We start from the raw sequence: 22833 nt of genomic DNA, 5'->3' as shown, positions 1-22833 counted from the left end.
TTTTCCAAAACAACATCTGAGCAGACGACAATGTTTTGGCTACCACTAATTTTTTATTGTGTATTGCATTATTTTTTAATGGCTGATGGTTTGTTTTCAGTCCTTCAGAAATCTTTTAGGTGATTCAGAAAAATCTTAATAACTTCATAAAAATTGAATAAAACCGTGTCAAAATTTCACTGCATATAGTATAAATAAAATAATATCACACGTATTCATCCAAATAACGCTGAAAGTATCTTTAATAAAGACAAATCTATCAATCAATCCAAATAAGGCTGTTATATATTTTTTTAATAAATGTACACAACAGTGACATGGGGAGACTTGATCCCTCGAGGATTACACACACGTTAAACATTGCCGTTCTACGCCCGATTGTCCCATGTTATATGGGAATTCCATATAACATGGGACAACTATGCGTAGAACGGCAGTACATGTAAAAAATAAAATTATATTTGGAAGCCTCTATTTACTCGGAATTTTAGTATATTGAATGATAAAACGTGTCAGATAATTATTACTTTATTACACATTATTAAAAGGGGGATCAAGTCTCCCCATTTTCAAAATACGGCATATCCTTAACAATTTAAGGAAATCTTATAATTTCAAATACACCGTATTCATCAAAAATGCAAGAAAACTTGAAAAGAAAATGAATATGAAGCTTCTGGAGTTATTTTCCCTTTAAATTAACCATGTGCTCAAAAAGGGATCAATTGTGACCCATTTTTGAAAAATACATGCCTCTATAAAAACACAGTTTTGAAAACTTTAACAATAATTTAAAGTCTTTCTGTTGTGTATAAACTTGCAATAGATGTTTACCTGCCATTCTGTACAAAAAATGGATCTAGTTTTGTATTTTTTCTTAAAGTTATAGGCAAATTAAGAAAAAGGAATCAAGTCTCCCCAGTCTTCCCTATATGAATCAATTTGATTCCCATCAAGAATTCCTTTGGATTTTTTTCCAAGAATTTCTCAGGTATTTCTCCAAAAATCTCTTGAAAATAATGCTAAGACTTTTCCATAATTACTTCAAGGATCTTCTTAGAAATTCCTGTGAAAGTTAAATCAATTATTTATCTAATCAATTCCTGGTAAATTTATTTGATAAATTGGATGCTATCGAGGATACCTTTTGGGAATTTTCCAGGGATTGGCTTGAGAATTCTACCAAGGTAATATTCGAAATTTCTCCGTTCTCCCAGTTTTAAAAATTTCATACATGATTTCCCCAGGAACTCCACCAATAATTCTGTATGAAAATACGCCAAGAAATCATTTGGAAATTCATTTGCACAAGGGCTTCGTCATGAATTTCTAATTTCTACAATTGCTCCTGCATGAAATTCAACAAAGATTTTTACACAAATTCCTCCAAGAAATTTTATAGGACCTCCTTAAAAGTAACATCTGAGTATTATTGATAACAATGGGTCTCCAGTTAGCCTAGTGGTTAAGGCTATGGATCGCCAATTCGGAGACGGTGGGTTCGATTCCCGTTCCGGAAAAATTATCTCGACTCCCTGGGCATAGTGTATCATTGTACTTGTCTCACAATATACAACTTCATGCAATGGCAGGCAAAGAAAGCCCTCAATTAATAACTGTGGAAATGCTCAAAGAGCACTAAGTTGAAGCAAGGTAGGCCAAGTCTCAGAGGGGACGTAGAGCCATAGAGAAGAATGCTTTAGAAATACCTTCATTCATGAAATCCTACAATGCTTACTTCAAAAATTAAAATAAAATTGAAAGAATTCTTTAAAGAATTCTTGTACAAATTCCTCCAAGAAATTCTACTGGAATTCCTTCAAAGAGCAGTTTAGGTATTCTTCCAAGGACCTTTTTTACCGATACCATCAAAGATTTCTTTAGCGATATCACCAAGGATTCTTCTGGATTTCCTCCCCGAAACATCCAAGAAATTTTTCTAACGGTTGTATCAATTTTTTTAAGTATTCCATGAGGAACTTCTCCAATTCCTTCTTGGATGTTTATAAAATTTATCTAGGAGTAACTTCAAGGACTTGTTAACAAATGCCTTCAAAAGCTTTATTCTCTGGAGCGGACCTAGTGGTTAGAACACTTGACTATCACGCCGAGGACCTGGGATCGAATCCCACTCCCGACAAACTCACAAAAATGTGAGTTCTTCCTTCGAAAGGGAAGTAAAGCGTGGGTCCGAGATGAACTAGCCTAAGGCTAAACATCTTGTTAATTCAGATAAAAAAAAATCCACATTCAACCGTGTAAAATTTCGAATAAGTTTAATCTATTGAACAATTAATTTTCATTGGAAAAGTATGTTAAAAATGGGAATTAGTAGCGTGGCGTTACAACGTTGTAACGGTTTACGGTTAAATTTACGAGTTATAGAGAGAATTCTGACCAAAATGGTGTCAAAACGTTGTAACGTCACGTTAGAATGTGTCAAAAACAATTCCTTTGGAACCCCTCCACATGACCCCTCCGTCATTTATCCAGAGGAATGCTTTAGGAATTCCATCAAGTATTTTTTTAGAAATTCCTGCAAGTGTTTATTTTTGCAATCCCTCAAATGATTTTTCTTAAAGTCCTTTTAGGGATTTCTTAGGAATTTCTTTAAGCATTCCTTTGGTTATACCTGCAGGAATTTCTTCGGAAATTTCTCCAATAATTGCTGTAGGAAAGCTTCCGAAAATTCGTTATTTGATTTTTTCTTAAGTCGTCTATCACAGTACGTTCAAAAATCCTTCAAGAAATTCTAGTAAGGATTTAATCTTCTCCACCAATTTTGTTTTCAAGCTGCGTTGCAAATATTTCTTCATGAATTTCTCAAAGTTTTCCTTCAGATAATCCTACAAGGGTATGTATTATTCATCCCTAAAGGATTCTGGCACAAATTTCCACAGGGGGTTCTACAGAAATTCCTCAAAATCTAAAGGAATTCTTTTGATGATTGTTTCCGCCACTGGTTTATTTGAAAAATAATACAACTATTTCATAAAAAGTTATTCCAAAAATCTCTTTGCATTTTTTTTTTCAAGAATCTTTTACGTAATTCTTCATAGTATTTTTCTTTTTTTCACTTAACCTAATTTACAGCTCTTTTGTCCACTAGGTCACTGCGTGAACGATTCCAATTGGAAGCTGTACTTACAACTTTGTACAGCGCCTAAATGTATTCTATTCTTATTGTACAATATCGAACTGGTTGCCGTAGCGCTGCTTTCATTTTCTACCCTATCATAGTAATTATGAGCACTAGGATGATGATACGTGGCTGTTGGTTGTTCCTGTTTCCAGGTCGATGGACTTATCCACCGATGAACCGAATTCATCGCGGCCCGAGAATTTTGACACTAGAGCGGGGTCTTTCGAATTAGAATTGAACGATTCTGATTGGGAATGGCCCCGCTCTAGTGTCAAAATTCTCGGACCGCGATGAATTCGGTTCATCGGTGGATAAGTCCATTGGGGGTCCATTATGGGTTGTCATTCGCCGATGTCCAAGTATCCGGGTTCATTTGAGCCATATGCTCAGAAGAGGGTCAGTGTCAGCTGCCTTCAGGGGGAAAGAGCAACTGACGAAAGTGCCGGGACTGGGATCGAACCCATGACCATCTGCTTATGAAGCAAACGTGTGACCAATTGCGCCAAGAGCCCCGTCATCTTCATAGCTATTTCTAGCCTAAAATGGGAAAAAACCTAGATGCTTTCTGTAAACAAACTTGTCTCGATCGCGCCCCGTTATCAGGAATATTACGATATTTGTTAGTAGTAGGTATAAGTGTGCGTGGGTGTATCGAGATTAGTCCTATGGCAACCAAAACATGTTTACTAAAACGCTCTTGGGTCACATGTTATGCTAGATTTCATAATGTTTGTTATGTTGTAATCTATCAACAATGTGATCAAAGATACCTAAAAAATCCCACATTTCATTTCAAAAACATCTTAGAATTCATCTAGAAGCTCCAGGTTTTCTTATACAATCCAGATCTCTGACAAACACCAGTTTAGCTGGGTTGTTGTTCGACATACCCACAACAGGCTTTGCCAATTGTATACTTCTAGCTTTTGTCTTTTCCGAGTGCTAGGTTCACCATAGAATGCCACCCCACAAACCGATCTCCTGCACACCGCCAAAGATGATTCTGGGCACTCGAAGCTCGAATAGTCTACACACTAAGAAATTCTGAATTTTAATGGTGACACAATTGAAACAACCGACATAATCAATCATGACATAAACATAAATAAGACTCATTTTTGTGTCTTTGTTGATTAAAAAGCTTCAACCGGGCTTGTTGAATATCTTTGAATCTTTTTGGACATACTTTTAAGCAATCGCAAAGCTTATTTGTGAGTTTGATGCGCCGTAAATTTACATGATCAATAACACAACAGAGCTACGCAAGATTCGCGATGATGAAATGTCAAACGCCGTCATTAATAACAAAGTGGTGATTGGAATTTTGTGGAGTTTAGTTTGGAATATATCCGGAATAGAATTACATACCTACTTGTGTATGTAGTGAGAATCGTGCACCGTGAAGTGAGCCATCGAGGAAAATAGTTTGCGCGCGTCCAAATGCAGTTGCGACGCGATCACGGCAATGCAAAGTGGTGTCAGCCAGGGAAAACGAGTGAACATACCGGATCTTGAAGTTGGCCGAGGTGTGGAATCGATATTTAAGGACAAACGTCTTGAAATCCCGCTTCAACAGTGCATCAAAACTTCAGACGCACAAATCTCAAGAAGCAAGCTTCAAACAACAATGCATTTTATTATTCTGTTCTTGCTCACTTGTAATAAGCTTAAAATAAGAAGCTCAGGTGCGGTGGTTTTGTTCACGAAGAGATTTGTGCCCTCAAAATCGTGAGTAGGTGCCAAAGTCGGCCATTGTGGCGGCCATATTGGGATTCTAACAAAAGCAATCAAATTGTTTCAGCAAAATCAAGCAGAGTAAATAAAGTGTTTTAAACGGTATTCCTGATCATTTCATGTTTTATGAGTCTGAAAAACTTTTCCGGGTCGAAGTCTGGGAAAAAGTAGATGATTGAGGTTATGTTGACAAGCGGGCAAGCGAATTCAGTTGCTGTAATATTACAAGACAATCATCATCAGAGAAGTAAATTTACAATTGCGCTTCATTTCTTGTCTCTTGTAAAAATAAAGTCAATCGTAATTTTATGTCACTTTGCTCGCTGTCATATGTCGGCGTTAAATGACACAAAATTACATGCTTTTTTCGTGGTGTGTAGGTACTTCCCGGACAGAAAAGAATTACAAAACAATTGCAAGTTTTACCATTAAAAAAGAATTGCTGAATGGTAAAATTTGTCATTGGTTTGTTTGAAATAAGTGACAAAAGGGCAAAAATAATAACTGACATTGTTCGATAAAATAACTAAAGAATGTCAAATTTTGACATTACAATGGCAAACCAAGAACAAAAAAAATAAGATAGAGAATTGCAAAATATACCAATATTGAGTTATTGAAAATAGAACAATATCAAAATTAGTTATTCCCTTGTCATTCAAAAGAAGGGTATATTAAGTTGTTTATTCCAATAACAAAATGAAAACTTATAAGTTTTTTGGATGAAAAGTAAACAAATATCAAAATTTACCATTAGAATAACCAAAATTCAAATTTTGTCATGTTGTTCTTGATAAGTGCTAAAACTGCGAGATCATCAAACTCGCAAAAGGTCAACAATATCTCACCAATTGCAAAATTTGTTATGATAGCAAAACAAGACATTCAGTAGTTATTCTTCCAAATTTTAAAATGACAAGGGAATGGAATATTTTTATATGATATCATATTATGCTATTCACATGTTGTTTTAAGCTCTTCATGAAGAACTCGTGAATGACAAAATAAGTTATGACAATAAAATTGGTTATTCTTTTGTTTTTAGTTTGCCATTCACCTCTACCCGGGTTATATGTCCTCGTCGAGCATAGTCCAGGTTTCGTGCCCGTAGATAACCACCGGTCTTATCATTGTTTTGTACATGGCGCATTTGGTGCGGGGGTGAATCTTTTTCGACCAAAGGTTCTTGCGGAGCCCACAGCATTCCTTACTTACTTTACCGGCCAGCCTAAGGTCTGAGTGGCCTCTGTTATACATATGTAGTAGCCGTCTCCATTCTACTGCGTCCATAGCTTTGTGTCTCCAGTTTCGCACTCTGCCAATCGTCCTCGTGCGCACCACGTCTTTTTGTACCGGTCGGGTGACTCTCGATAACCATTTTAGTCGGGTTGCTATCCGACATCCGGATGACGTGACCCGTCCACCGTAGCCTTCCGATTTTCGCAGTAGGTATGGACGATGGTTGGTTCTCTTAGCAGCTGATGCAGCTCGTGGTTAATTTGCCTTTTCCAAATCCCGTCTTCCATCTGCACTCCGCCGTAGATGGTACGCAACACCTTCCGTTCAAAAACTCTGCACGTAGGGTCCAGTTTCATGACCATATAGGACTACCGGTCTAATCAGCGTTTTGTAGATAGTTAAGTTCATGTGTCGACGAATTCTGTTCGATAGTAGAGTTCTGCGGAGTCCCTAATACTCGAACGCACATCACTCGATCCATCGTCACCTTGATCAATCGTATCAGTTTATCCGGAAATCCGTGTTCGTGCATAACCACGCCACCTTCGGTAACGTCGCCATTGAGGTGCTCATCGTAATGCTGCCGTCCCCTCTCGACCACCGGTTCAGCTTCTCGTAGAACTTTCGTGTGTCCTTAGCGCGGTACAGCTCTCTCATCGCTTCGTGATCTCGTTCTTCCTGCTGGCGCTTCTTCATCCGGAAGGCTAAGTTCTGCCTGTTCCGCGCCTGTTTGTAACGTGCCTCATTCGCTCTCGTACGGTGTGGCAGCATTCTCGCCCATGCTGCATTCTTCTCGTTTTTTAACTCTTCACATTCGCTGTCGTTCCAGCCGTTTCTGTGATTCGGAGTCGCTAAGCCTAGTGCTGTAACCGAGGTTCTTCCTATGGCGGATCGGATGTCCCTCCAGCCATCTTCAAGTGTAGCTGCGCCAAGCTGCTCTTCCGTTGGTAGGGCCACTTGTGCTGAACGTAGTCTTGAGCCACTTCTACGTTACGCAGCTGCTCGATGTTGAGCCGCGGCGTTCGACTTCGACGCGTGGTGATAACTGTCAAAAGTTTTGAGCGCATGCATACAGCGACTAAGTAGTGATCCGAATCTATATTCGTACTTCGGTATGTGCGAACATTGGTTATGTTCGTTCCGTGCGTTCGGCGTATTCAGAACGATCAATTTCGCAATACGTGGATATATCGTTGGACTTCAAAGTCATTGTTGACATGAAGTGGATGAGAGATGAGGATTTGGCAAATGTGATGATTCATCGTAAACACATTGGTGCATCTAGCTGTTTGATAAAATTAGTAGATTTGCAAATATTGAAATCCGGTTGAATTAGAAGCAGAAATTGCTGAAAATATAGAAAGGGTAAATTTAATGAATGTAGAATAAAATGAATACTTACCTTACTGAATATTGTAGGGAATCTAAGTGAGGTGCGATCTCAGCGCGATTAGTGGGAGTAACACTCGATCGATTGTCGTATGATTACGTAAGTAAGGGTTATATCGAAGTATGATAAACGTTGAGCTGGACTGTTTAATTTATATAGGCCCGTAGAAGAAATCATCGCGCTGAAATTCGTGTTCGGATTGGTAGAACGAAAATCAATAATTTGTATGTTTAAGGCTAGTGAAATTAAGACCCTGAACTAATTATACTGTTTTACAGTTTGAGCTGTCTGCAAGGAGATTGCTGCAAAAATCTGATTTCGTGTATTCCGAACAAACTCAAAAAATTATTGTCGAGTAAGACGTGGAAACTCCAACATAATGGACAAGGAAGCGGGCCCTTCGTCGAAGCCAGCCTTGAACGTCACCGTATGCCTGGGATGTGCCGCAGGATGCAACCAGTCGGATTCCGTGGAAGACATGGTCCAGTGTGACACTTGCGAGTCGTGGTGGCATTATACGTGTGCGAAAGTCGACGAAACGGTTAAGGATAGAAGCTGGAATTGCGTCAAGTGTCCTCCCAGGAAACCTACTTCACGATCTGGTAAGTCGTCCAAATCAAAGGCTTCGGCGAGTTCATCATCAAGCATCCGAAGGGCGCAGTTGCAGTTAGAGTTAGAGCGTCTAGAAAAGGAAAAACAGCTTGCTGACAAACTGCATCAGGAAAGAGAAGAAGAAGAAGAGAAAGCTAGGGTAGAAGAAGCTGTACGTAGAGAAAAGCGTTTTGCGGAAAAAAAGGCTAGAGAAGAGGAGTTGTTGCAGAAACGTTTCGCACTTTTGCAAACCATGGTAGGACTTGACGACGATAATAGTGAGGATAGGAGTGTAGGTAGTCGAAGCAGCATACGTTCTAGTAAAAGCAAGCACAGTAAAACCGCTCAGCACTAAAATGTGTAAGCCCTACTCATAAGTGCATAATTTCCAGACCACACAAAAATGTGTTACAGTTACACATTCTCAAAAACAGCTCGTACACTCGTCTAGATGCGAAATGTCGATAATTTTTTTTTGTTTTCCAAGGTCACTAGTAAACCTAGATTGCTGTACAAATTTTTTTTACGAATTTATCGATTTTGCGGACACAGGAGCTGATTTTGTGAATGTGCAAGGGTTACACATTTTTGGTGTGGTCTGGAAATTATGCACTTTAGTGCTGAGCGGCGTTAGCGTGAGGTTGAGAATTGGATGCATCGGCATATGCAGGGAAAGAGCTCTGGATTAGGTAAACTTCTTGGCCAATCAGAGTGCGAAACAAAAGTGTAAAACAGCAGGTGGGTGGTAATTTGGCAATGGTTCCGTATCCCATGAGATCTCATTTGGATTTCGTGGGAGGACTGGCTGGCTTCTACAGTAATCCTCCTGACGTTGGCGAAATACCTGGAGCTGTAGAGGCAACCACTCAACAAAACGTAGAGGGGCCATTACATGGTAGAAGAGGCGATTCCAGTGCAGATCCAAGAATTGCAGCTACTCCGTTGGGAAGTAATCCAATCAACAGTACACCGTTATCAGGAAGATTGTTAACGGGACCTACGGCTCAACAGATGGCGGCGAGACACGTGGTTCCGAAAGATTTGCCAATATTTTCTGGAGACCTGGCAGAGTGGCCACTCTTCATCAGCGCCCACAGGAATTCCACGGACTTGTGCGGTTTTAGTGATGGAGAGAACCTGATGCGTCTACAGCGTTGCCTAAAAGGAGAAGCTTTGGATGCGGTACGATGTTCGTTGCTATTGCCGGCGGCAGTTCCATTTGTTATATCAACGTTGACTACCTTGTATGGGCGGCCGGAGTTGATCGTTCACAATCTCCTTTCCAAAGTACGAGCGCTCCCACCGCCAAAGGCCGATAAATTAGAAACACTCGTCAGCTACGGTGTGGTCACCTACGTGCTTCAAGATTAGACCACCATCTGAACAACCCTAGCCTGCTGCAAGAGTTGGTGGATAAGCTTCCTGCTTCGATTAAGCTTGACTGGGCGCTATATAAGCGCTATTTGCCGGAAGTAGACTTGGGACGTTTCGGAGATTATATGGCATCGATGGTAGCAGCTGCAAGTGATGTTATAATCCCGGTACCTCATGGAACATCGAAGACAGAGCGGCCGAAGACTAAAAGTTTTGTCAATGCTCATAGAGAAGACGATAACTTTGAAGAGTACAAAGCAAAGCATAATATCGGTAGCGGGAACCAGAAGAATGACAGTGATGGAACGCGGTGTCTGCTGTGTGATAAACCCGGGCACAAGATAAAGGATTGTAGCGAATGGAAAAAGCGAGCGTTATCTGAGCGTTGGGAAATTGCACAACGACACAATCTCTGCAAACGATGTTTGATACCGCATGGAAGATGGCCCTGTAAAGTGAAGCAAGACTGCGGAGTTGCAGAGTGCAGAGATCGTCATCACAGTGTTCTACATCCTGGGAAACCAACGGATACACCTGCCTCATCATCTCTCGTGCCTCCGGACTCATAGGAGCGCATGGCCATGAGCTTGGTGGAGTATTGTTCAAGATAGTTCCGGTAGTACTACACGGAGAACGGGGATCGGTTAATACCTTTGCTTTCCTCGACAGCGGCTCTTCGCTAACGATGGTTGACGAGGAATTAGTAGAGCAAATCGGCGTAAGTGGCGAGACAAAACGTTTGTGCCTCAAATGGACATCAAATGTATCCAGAGAAGAGTCAAGATCGCAGCGTATTACGATGGATGTTTCTGGCATTGATGGAGTAAATCGCTACAAAATATCTAATGTTTGTACCGTCGCTAAACTTGATCTACCAGAGCAAACGTTGAACTATGCAGATCTAGTAGCAGAATTCCCCTATCTCGATGGGTTGCCAGTCAAAAGTTATGTTAAGGCGGTTCCAAGAATCCTCATTGGGCTAGAGCATACTCATTTGAAGGTTACACTGCGGAAACGAGAAGGTCGAGTAGGTGAACCAGTTGCGGCTAAAACAAGATTGGGCTGGACCATATTCGGACGGTTTGGAGTTGTTTCTGGAGCACAAACTTCTTTGCACATTCGAGTGGAAACTCGCGATCAAGACCTGCATGACCTCGTAAAATCCTTTTTTGAAGTAGAGTCGCTGGGAGTAGATGTTAAACACACACTAGTGTCAGAAGAAAACCAGCGAGCAGTGCAGATTCTCCGAGAAACTACGGTGCGAACGACAAGCGGAAGATTTGAAACAGGACTCTTGTGGAAGAAGGATATGTTAGAATTCCCTGATAGTTATGGAATGGCAGTTCGACGGCTAAAATCATTGGAGAGGAAGTTACGAAACCAACAGGAGCTGGAAGCAAACGTGAATCAGCAAATTCACGACTATTTGCAAAAAGGGTACGCGCATAAAGTGTCGGAAGAGGAGCTGAAAACGCTGGATCCAAAACGGTCATGGTTCTTACCACTTGGTGTCGTGCTGAATCCGAAAAAGCCTGGTAAAATAAGATTAATTTGGGATGCTGCGGCAGAAGTGAAAGGCGTATCGTTCAACTCTGTACTTCTAAAAGGGCCCGATTTATTAACATCTTTAGTGGCAGTTTTAAGCCGGTTTCGACAACGGCAAGTGGCGATAACTGGAGATATAAGGGAGATGTTCCATCAAATCCAAATACGTCAAGCGGATAGATCAGCACAATTATTTCTCTTCAGAGGAACAAGCGACAACATAGGAGTGTACATGATGGACGTGGCTACGTTCGGTTCCACGTGCTCTCCCTGTGCTGCTCAGTACGTGAAAAATTTGAATGCGAAGCAATGTGAGAGGGAGTTTCCGGAGGCAGCAGCTGCGATTGTCGAAAATCATTATGTGGATGATTATCTCGATAGCAGGGACACAGAGGATGAAGCAGCAGAGATAGCATTGGAAGTACAGAAGGTGCATGCAAAGGCAGGTTTTGATATACGAAATTGGATGTCGAATTCTCAAACTGTTTTGGAACGGGTCGGGGAGCCAAACCCAGCGGATGTTAAGTCGTTCGCAATGGACAAATCTGGAGTTGCAGAACGTGTTTTGGGACTGGTATGGCTACCTTGGTTGGACGTATTCACGTTTAACATGGACTTTCGGGAGGATCTGAAGCCGCTAGTTTTCGATGGAGTAATTCCCACCAAGCGGCAAGTATTGCAAGTGGTGATGAGTTTATACGACCCTCTTGGAATGATATCCACTTTCTTGATTCATGGCAAAATCTTCATTCAGAGTCTCTGGAGAGCGGGTATTGACTGGGATGAGCTCATACCTGAGGCTCTCGTTGCAGAATGGAAACAGTGGATTGGTCTGATGGCAGCTCTTCAAGATATTCGCATACCACGCTGCTATTTTGCTGGATATTGCACAGGCAGTTTCGATTCATTAGAGCTTCACGTATTTGTCGACGGTAGCGAAAACGCCTACTGCTGTGTGGCCTACTTCCGTATCATAGACAGAGGCCAACCTCGCTGTGCGTTGGCTGCGTCTAAAACCAAAGTAGCCCCGCTGAAGTTTTATCAATTCCGCGAATGGAGCTACAAGCAGCCCTCATTGGGGTGCGTCTGGCTAGATCTGTTGCAGAAAATCATACCCTACGCGTAACTCGCCGTTATTTCTGGAGCGACTCCTGCACTGTATTAGCCTGGCTCAGATCAGATTCTCGTCGTTACCGGCAATTTGTGGCATACCGAGTTGGAGAGATACTGACCAAATCTCAAGTGAACGAATGGAATTACGTGCCATCAGGACTGAACGTCGCAGACGACGGCACGAAGTGGAAAACAGGAATGTCGTTCAAGCCAGACAGCCGTTGGTACTCTGGCCCTGAATTTCTCCACAAAAGGAAGGATTCGTGGCCGGAGATGGAGCGCTCACTATTATCAACGAGTGAAGAACTAAGACAACCAGTACTACACCACGTGGAATCACAATCTTCGTGGATACAAGTCGAACGTATTTCGCGTTGGGAACGACTTCAACGATCTACAGCATACGTTCATCGATTTTTGAATCGTATGAAGTCATCCAGCGTGGAAGGAGAAATGTTGACGAGGGACGAACTACAGCAGGCAGAAAGATCTTTGTGGCGGTTGGCTCAATTCGAAACTTATTCCGAAGAGTTACAGATCCTTGAAATCAACAAAAACCTGGATCATGGACATGGAAGAGTCATCGATCGCTGTAGTCCTTTGTTAAAATTATCCCCGTTTGTGGATGAGCATGGAGTTATCCGAATGGAGACAAGGTCACTAAACGCTGCCTATGCTCCATGCAGCGTGGTCATTCTACCACGTCACCATCGTGTAACCTACCTAATAGTAGATTGGTTTCACAGAGAACACGGCCATGCAAACAATGAAACTGTGGTGAACGAGATGCGGCAGATATTCCACGTATCACAGTTGCGTGTACTAGTTAAACAGGTAGCGAAGGGGTGCCAGCATTGTATAGTCAGGAAAGCCAGACCCCAGATACCGAGGATGGGGCCACTTCCAAATGTGAGAATTACACCGTACGTGCGTCCGTTCACGTACACTGGCGTGGACTATTGTGGCCCATTTCTGGTGAAAGTGGGTCGAAGCTTGGTGAAACGATGGATTGCCCTTTTTACCTGCATGACCGTAAGGGCGATTCATCTAGAAATCGCTAATAGTCTGTCAACCGAATCATTCAAAATGGTAGTGAGGCGTTTCATTGCTCGGCGAGGTGCTCCGTTGGAAATTTTTAGCGACAATGGAACCAATTTTCGTGGCGCAAGTAACGAGCTGAAGGAGGAAATGAAGATGATCAACTACGACTTGGCATCTACCTTCACCAACACCACTACGAAGTGGAATTTCAATCCGCCGTTAGCTCCTCACATGGGAGGCTGATGGGAGCGACTTGTACGGTCGGTGAAGTCAGCATTAGCGGGGTTGGAACTGGTGAAGAATCCGGATGATGAGACCCTGTGGACCCTGGTGGTTGAAGCAGAAACCATGGTAAACTCCCGCCCCTTAACGTATGTTCCCTTAGACACAGTTGACCATGAGGCTCTTACACCTAACCATTTCTTGATGCTGAGTTCAAGTGGAGTGTGTCAGCCGCCGAAGGAATTAGTGGATGATAGAAAGCAAACGAGGAGCAACTGGAGGTGGATTCAGCATCTTCTGAGTAGTTTTTGGACACGCTGGATAAAAGAGTACCTGCCAACGATAACAAGAAGAACGAAATGGTTCAAGGAGGTTAAACCAGTGGAAGATGGTGACGTTGTCATAGTTGTCGACGAAGGTACAAGGAATGGTTGGATACGAGGACGAGTGGTGAGAACCCTACCCGGCAAGGATGGACGAGTCAGACAAGCTGATGTGGAGACTAGTACGGGAATACTCCGAAGACCGGTCACAAAGATAGCTGTTCTTGAAGTTGCAAAGTGTAACGCTTAAGGTGCATTACGGGTCGGGGAATGTTCGTTCCGTGCGTTCGGCGTATTCAGAACGATCAATTTCGCAATACGTCACTCGACTGGATATATCGTTGGACTTCAAAGTCATTGTTGACATGAAGTGGATGAGAGATGAGGATTTGGCAAATGTGATGATTCATCGTAAACACATTGGTGCATCTAGCTGTTTGATAAAATTAGTAGAATTGCAAATATTAAAATCCGGTTGAATTAGAAGCAGAAATTGCTGAAAATATAGAAAGGGTAAATTTAATGAATGTAGAATAAAATGAATACTTACCTTACTGAATATTGTAGGGAATCTAAGTGAGGTGCGATCTCAGCGCGATTAGTGGGAGTAACACTCGATCGATTGTCGTATGATTACGTAAGTAAGGGTTATATCGAAGTATGATAAACGTTGAGCTGGACTGTTTAATTTATATAGGCCCGTAGAAGAAATCATCGCGCTGAAATTCGTGTTTGGATTGGTAGAACGAAAATCAATAATTTGTATGTTTAAGGCTAGTGAAATTAAGACCCTGAACTAATTATACTGTTTTACAGTTTGAGCTGTCTGCAAGGAGATTGCTGCAAAAATCTGATTTCGTGTATTCCGAACAGGTTATATCCGAGAAGAATTTACCGTCGATTAGAACGTGGTCGATTTGGTTTTCTGTTTGATGGTCGGGTGATCTCCAGGTGGCTTTGTGGATATCTTTACGGGGGAAGAAGGTGCTTCGGACTACCTTACCACGGGAGGCTGCAAAGTTTAGCACCGTTAGCCGTTATCATTCGATACGGCGTGCAGGCTGTTTCGCCCAATTACCGGTCTGTACATTTCTTCCCTTCCTATCTGCGCGTTCATGTCGCCGACAACAATTTTCACGTCACGCAGCGAGCAACCATCGTATGTTTGCTCTAACTGCGCGTAGAACGCTTCTTTCTTGTTATCAGGTCTCCCTTCGAGTGGGTAGTGGACGTTGATGATGCTGTAGTTGAAGAAACGGCCCTTAACTATCAACATGCACATCCTTGCGTTGATCGGCTGCCACCCGATCACACGTTGTCGCATCTTGCCCAACAATATAAATCCTGTTCCCAGGTGGTACCACAGCTTTGGTAGAATGTAGCCGCTCGATGCCCGCTTTTCCACACTTTCTGTCCAGTCCAACAAAGTTCCTGCAACGCCACGATGTCGAAGTTGCGGGGATGTAGTTCGTCGTAGATTATCCTGTCACATCCTGCGAAACCAAGTGGCTTGCAATTCCTTGTTCCAAGTTTTCAGTCGTAGTCCTTATTTCGTCGCGTGGGTGATTTCTCCTATGTTATTCGCAATGGGGATTTTTACGGGTGGCTTATTGAGCCTACGCCAACACTCCTGTCTCGCCGGAGGGCCATCGTGCCATCCCAACCAACACTGGGACAACCACGCTGATCGGGCTACCACCTCAGATCTAGCTGGGCGTGATGCAGGATATCTTACTCAGCCGCTGGAAGCCAGAACAGACGTTGTTTGAACCGCACCTTCTTGGTGAACAGACGCTCGGATCGTACCTCCTCAATCTAGCTGAAGTCAGATGGACAACAGTGCCCAGGCTGCACTTCCAGCTAAGCACACAACTCTTAGCTGGGGGTCTTTGCCATCGTTTGACCCGTCCGTGGAAGCATGACGCAGGAACTTGTGAAAACCAGAGCTATGTTGAACGCTATCCTTATCGATTCACCGTTTTGCAGCCCATGCCACTTAACTTAATTTACAGCTCTTTTGTCCACTAGGGCACTACGTAAGCGATTCCAACTGGCAGTCTCAACTATGTACAGCGCCTAAATGTATTCTATTCTACTGTATTGAACTGGTCGCCTATGTTTTCACTTTTCTTCCCTATGAATGATGAGCACGATTATGTGGGTGTGTGGCTGTTGTTCTTTCTTTAGTCCAATTGGGGTCCATTGTGAGTTGCCGGTATCCAATTATCCGGGTCCCTTAGAGCTGTAGGCTCAGAAGAGGGTCAGGTGTCAGCCGTTCTCGGGGGGAGGACCATCTGACGAAAAACTGCAAGTGCCGGGGCTGGGATCGAACCCATGAGTACTCGCTTATGAAGCGAACGTGTGATCACCGCACCATGTGCCCGGCCGGATCTGTAAAATCACGTACCAAACTTTTAACCGCTAGTCCTTTTTTATTTAAGTATAGCCAGTTCTGTTTTAATGTCCATCACATGGTTAAGCGAGATAGTCAATGATGAACGTATAAAGAGGTTGATGTGCGATTACAATATGACACATTTACCGTGCACAGATCGAAAAAAGAGTGTGAAGTTCTGTGACGTATGATGCGCATAATTGGAGCGAGGGATATCATAGAAGTTTACATGACATATCATGTAAAGTTATGAAATATCATGTAAACTTCCATTATATGTCATGTAATTCAGCATGACTCTGAGAGTTTACATGACATATAATATACATGAGTAAAATGAAGCTTACATGACGTGTAAATCTCATTATTTTTATCTGTGTGATGTTACATTGTTTTGACGCCTTTTTTGTCAGATTTTCCACTGTAACTAATAAATACGATCGTAAACCTCGAATATTGTTGCAAATTCGGATTCTTTGTAAAATTTGCGATAAGTATAAGCTGTTGAATATTCAGTTTTCATTCGAAAATTTTATTCAATATGCGAATTAGTAGCGTGACGTTACAACGTTCAAGCTTTTCCAATGAAAACTAAATGTTTAACAGTTCATACTTATCGCAAATTTTACAAGGAAGTCGAATATGCAAAAAAGTTTACGGTCGTACTTATGAGTTACAGTGGAAAATCTGACCGAAATAGGCGTCAAAACGTTGTAACGTCACGGTAGAATGTGTCATATACTTACCATGCTTCTCCATTGAAATCAAAATTGTTTTAAAACATACTATTATTAACAAAGTTGTCAGAAAAACTTACAAATAAGCCCGCAAGCACAGTATTTTCAATTCAATTCAGGAAGCTGCTAACGTGAAACTATTTGATATTTTAATGGAAAGCTTGTGTATCACAAACTCTCGTGGAATTCACAAATAGCAAAATCCAAATCAATTAAACTATTTCGTCTTGGCCTTTTAACTGGTTCTGCACGAATTATTTTGCATTATAAAGTAGACCACTTAAGAACCGTTGACCATGACATCATCGCCACAAACCAGCTGTTTCCGTGCATATCGATACCCGATCCACCCATTGCCGCGATAACAACAGTAGCCAGCCAACCAGCCAGTAGTGTATCATGCTTTTGACCGACCGAAACGCAGCCCCACAGCACATCAAGCAGTAGCGGAGCTGGCTGGAGTTGGTGGCCTACAAAACAAATCTCGCTTTGCTGCCAGCCAGTAGGTAGGCTCTTGGGTATATGACGGGACGACGGCGACGGTCGCGGAGCACGACCGCGGTGATGACGATGTGAGAGGCGAGCGCTACATGTGGGGTTGCCTGCTACCAGTAGAGTCAGTCAGATAAGTTTGGCGAACGAATCGAGGCCGCCGCCGCGTTTTGCTCTTGCGCCGGAGACTGTGGAAAGCTTTTATTTCGCGTACGGTTTCGTCGTCGTTGTCGTCGCTGTCGTCGTCATCGGCAGGGAAAACAAATTCCTGGGGGATGAGTTCCGGGAGGATCAGCTGGAGGGTTGATGGATATTGAACCGGATTTGCTGATTGATATGTCATACGAATAAAGTGGGTGTTCCAAGAGATCTAAGCCAAGGCCGTCAAATACGGTTTTGGGAGTGAAAAAATCCGAATTAGGCACAAAGTTAAAATCCTACGTGGAACTCCGGCCTGCAGTGCCCTTGTGTGTAAGTGTTGAGTCAGTGTATGGGACGGGGAGAAAGAGAGTTCATAAAAGTTAATGTGGAAGAATAACAACAGAATATTTGGATGTTGTACACTCATCTTAGCGTACGTGTGTGGAATTTCTCGTGAACAGCAGCGCGAGTCGCGAGACGACGAAGAGATCGCCTTAATAAGAATGTTACTAGTTTTATCTATCCGTCCGGGTTTCTTCTTTCCGTTTTTCTCGTCTTTTGCCGTTGCCCATCTATGGTGTTCCTCGGTGGATCAGCTTTGCTGCGTCTATTCCGGTTGTGAGGCGCATAAACAGCATCGGAGATAAAAGTGGTTGGTGGTGGTTGGAGCGGTTGAAAGCTCAGCGCCCAGAAATAACCCCCCAAAGATGGATCATGAGAGCAAGAAAAGTTAACACACATACTCGGATACAATTGCTAAGACCTCCCGAGTGTGCAGAAGCAATCGTTTTTAAGCGTACCTGGGATATCCAGAGGCCTTCTCACCTTAAGGAAATATCAAAAGATTATTTGAACATTTTGTTTTAAATTTGTTTGTATGTACCAATATCATTTTAAACGTGGCTGAAGGGTTCACTACCATGATGTTGGTACTTCTTTTGTACCACTATTTCCTCTTACAATTCACCAAAAGCTGTTTATCATAAAGCTAATATTATCAGCAGCTTTTTGTTTTGACAAATTCTCACGTTTACTGCTTTCACTAAGAAGAAATAAAAACAATGATAAAACAAACAGTTTCATGAATCTGTACACACATTGCACAATTCAAAACACACACAGTGCATGATCAATTGGTTGGCTTTTGGAGATTTTTTTTTGAATCTTTGTAGAATAAAATAGAAAAGTCAAATTAGAGATAGAATTAAAAATATTTATGCAATTCAGTATTATAATTTACATTTTATATAATGCATTTTGGTATCATAATGGCCCATATTTCCGAACTGGCTCATTATGCAACTGAAATGAGTTGCATAATGAAATATAATTGTATAATGTTCATAATGCAACTCATTTGAGTTGCATTATGAACATTATGCAACTCAAATGGGTTGCATTATGAAAAAAATCGTTGCATAAAATTTTGTATGGAACTCGTTGCAAAACTCGCTTTTTCAGCACTCTTCGTATTTATCCAACTCAGCAAGCCTCGTTGGATAAATGTACAACTCGTGCTGAAAAATCAACTTTTTGCAACTCCTTACATAAATAACTATTGACAATGGTCTTTGGGGCCTGGAGTTATGGAACGGTATATTATGGGTCAAATCGGGTCAAAAGTGTATCAATTGCCTTTTAATCACTGATTACTAGTAAGAAATACAAACTATATGATTGACAATATGTTATTTTTTTGATTATTAAAGGCATTTTGTTTGAGTTTAGTTGGGATTACCTGGTTCCGGTTTCGGTTGTTCAGGGTTACGTTTGGACTGCACTCAGAGGACACTTTTCGCACGTTTCCTGATCTGACATTTTTTTTTGTCTCGCAGGTTCAATATGGTTCATTTGTCATGATTTTGCAAATCAAGTATGTTGGAGGAAAATTCAGAGGTTTTTGGACATTTTGCCCACCATCCCAGATCTTCCGGAAACGTGGAGAAACGTGGGAAAGTGACCATTTTCCAAACAATTATAAAACATGGCTTGCAACACATAAATCTTCATGATTTTGAAAATCGAGAATGATTGGGGAACTCAGAGATTTTGGAACATATTGGTCACTATTGTGGTTGTTCCATCAATTCAGCGTCAACCGGAGCGACGCCATTCCCAAGCAATTCTGAAATTTATTTTGGGACACATTCAACTTGCAGAACAAGTAAGTATGTAAGGGAATAACTCAACGGTTTTTTGACATATAAGACACAACCCGAGAAAAAATATTTTTTCAATAATTTAGGAAATGATCACTTTTTATGTTTGTTTCAAATATTCAGATATTCTTGGTATTGGCTGATGTGCTTAATACAACTTCAAAATAATTGAATAAATTTTTAATAATTTTGTGAAGAAGAAAATTGTCGTTGTGGCCTGTCAATGCTTTGATCAGCATGTTGCAATTCTGCTTAGACAGATCTGTTAGATACCTCACAACCCTTGGGGATGGCTCAGTACAATACAATTAGGTTTGATGACAGGATAGAATTCAGCTCCTAGATTTGAGTTCGGCAAACGATGACTATCTTCGACTTAGAGTTGGCCTGAGTTTCAATAGGAAGCTCATAGGAGGAAGTGCTTCAATAACATATAGGTATCAGAAGGCCGGCTCCAGAGGTACGTTATCCTCCATTTGGGACATTTGTGCCATCGCCAAAATAATAGCCTATTTCATCATCTACCTGAGGGAAAAGAAGGAAATAAGGATAAGGATGGGAATAAGGACAGGTAGGGAAATAGGAAAAGTACCCTGGAAGAGGATACTAACGCATAAGTGTACCACAATGGGTTCAAACAGCGCCCAGAAAGAGTGCCTATAGCTCTTTACCACAGCGGGTTAAGAACAACAGAATATCCTGAATATTCAGGATTCTGAAAACAGTTTCACTTAATAAGTGTTTACCGAATACTCGGAAACGCAGTTGCGCAAAACTGGACATTTACATATCAAATGATACGAAGTTCCATAATCGGATTCACAGCTATCACATGCAAATGAATCAGCTTGCTAAATATTCGCCATGTGTTAGCTGAGTCGGCAGTGGCCAGTCAATGCTTTGACCAGAATGTTGCAAATCTGCTTTGACATATTTGTAAGATACTTCGCCACTCTTGGAGATGGCTCAGTACAATACAATTTGGTTTGACGACATGACTCCAAACTATTCCAGCACAGATTCTAGTATTGCCTGTGTTGAGTAGCAGCCCAGGTGTGAATCTGAAGCTTTACCCAACACTTCGATATCGGAATAGCTGGCTCAGGGCCAATGAAGTCATGTGATGCTCCAGTGCGAGTTAACTCATCAGCCAATTCATTTCCAGCGATGGAAGAATACCCAGGTACCCATACAAGGTGAACAGCGTTTGCTGAATTCAGCTCCTCGATTTGAGTTCGACAAGCGATAACTATCTTCGACCTGGAGTTGGCTGAAGCAAGTGCTTTAATAGCAGCCTGGCTATCTGAACAGAAGTATATTACTTTGCCCATTACGTGCTGCTGAAGTACTGATTGCACTCCGCACATAAGCGCAAAGATTTCGGCCTGAAAAACGGTGCAGTGTCTACCAAGTGAGTAAACAAATACAGCCTTAGCTCACGAGAATAAACACCAGCACCTGCTCGACCTTCGAAGAGGGAGCCATCAGTGCCATACATACGATGCCGTCTGAAATACGTCTTTCCAGATATCCAGATGTCCACTCTTCCCGGGAGGGGAATTTCGTGGAAAATGTCCTATATGGAAAATTACAAGCATTTGTAAGATCACTTGGAGCAAGGACAATTTTGTCCCAATTCACCAAAAGTGAAAACAACGAGGTGTGTGTTGATGTGCGGTTCACAGGAGTTTCCTCTAGTAGACCGAGTACCCGTAGACGGTAAGTGCAAGAAAGTGCTTTTTGTTTGACATGAATGTGTAGTGGAGCAACGTCAAAGAGAACTTCGAGCGATGCCGTGGGAGTTGAAGAGAATGCTCCAGACATCGTCATTAAGCACATCCTTTTACCATCACACAAGACATGCATAGGCCAATATTGGCCGAACAACAGTTGTGTAGATCCATTTGATATACTTGGGTTTAAGACCCCAAGTTGTACCAAAGGTTCGCCAGCATTTCCCGAAGGCCATACAAGCTTTCTTGATTCTGAACTCAATGTGAGGTGTCCAGGAAAGCTTGGAATCAAGAATGACTCCAACGTACTTTACCTGTTCAGTCACATCGATTTCAGAATCAAAGAGACGCAAAGGTCGAACGCCATTACGGTTTCGCCTTTCCGTGAAAAGAACAATATATGTTTTACTCGGATCAACCGAAAGGCCATATTGGCGACACCAACCATCAACTACCTGAAGGGCGTTTTGCATCAGGTCGAAAAGGGTGCTGATGCACATACCAACTAACAATGTTAGGTAGTCGTCGGCAAAACCATAAGTAGGAAAACCGCTATTATTGAGTTGCCTCAATAGCGTATCTGCTACGAGATTCCACAAAAGCGGTGATAAGACTCCCCCTTGGGGGCATCCACAAACACTCAATTTCCTAATCCCTGCTCAGTGTTGGTAAACTCACACTCAAAGCACTCTCATGAACCGCTCCTGCGTGAGCAAACTCGCACGCGATTCTGAATCGTTTTCTCACGCGCGAGAATTTCATGCAAAATCTCGCTCTCAAGAGTCAAGCGCCAAAATCTCGTTCGCTTGTAAAACGAATTCAAATCAATTTGAACGGCATTCAATGTTGTTGTACGCTAGATTTGCTTTTGTTCTATCATACAATCCTAAAAATTTCGATGTAAATATTAAGAACACCAAGAAATAAAGCAATGAGTGAAATCATGAGTCAACTCATGCATGATTTTTTCGGCGGTGAGTTTGGCGAGTCAAGAATCGCGCGTGAAACAACTCAACCATGAGATTTGAGAATTTGAGTTTTTACCAACACTGTCCCTGCTAGACGCAATGTCGAGAAGAGATATCGGTTTTTTAGCATTTGATGAATCCAGTTGGAAATCATTGGAGATATACCATGACTCCGTGCGGCTTCCAATATGACATCGAAAGGCACCCTCGATATCTAAGAAAACACCCAAACAAGATTGCTTTTGAGCGAATGCTTTCTCGATATTGTAAACAACATTGTGTAAAAGAGTCACAGTGGACTTACCAGATTGGTAGGCATGTTGGTTCACATGAAGAGGCACGTTGGCCAGATTAACATCACGGATGTGATAATCCACAATGCGTTCTAAGCATTTCAGAAGAAAAGAGGTCAAACTGATAGGTCTGAAACTCTTTGCTTCTTCATACGACGCACGACCCACTTTCGGAATAAACTTCACAGTAATATCCCGCCA

The 22833-nt window shown here is 42.0% G+C and overlaps 1 protein-coding gene across 9 annotated transcripts in view; it reads left to right on the top strand.

Moving 5' to 3' along the window:
* LOC109404436 (protein PALS1) overlaps nucleotides 1–22833 on the top strand; it is a 462049-nt gene that overhangs the window by 324162 nt on the left and 115054 nt on the right. For 5 of the 9 annotated variants that reach the window (XM_062858453.1, XM_029863220.2, XM_062858451.1 and 2 more), the window contains exon 1: nucleotides 17356–17809. The exons of the other annotated variants lie outside the window; for them this stretch is intronic. The gene's annotated coding sequence lies outside the window, so the exon portion shown is untranslated. Of the gene's footprint in view, nucleotides 1–17355; nucleotides 17810–22833 lie in introns of those variants that run through there. 9 annotated transcript variants of the gene reach the window in all.

Source organism: Aedes albopictus, chromosome 3 (genome assembly GCF_035046485.1).
Source record: "Aedes albopictus strain Foshan chromosome 3, AalbF5, whole genome shotgun sequence".
NCBI classification, from domain to species: domain Eukaryota; kingdom Metazoa; phylum Arthropoda; class Insecta; order Diptera; family Culicidae; genus Aedes; species Aedes albopictus.
The sequence above is the reverse complement of the archived record's forward strand: the minus strand, read 5'-3'. Positions and strand labels throughout refer to the sequence as shown.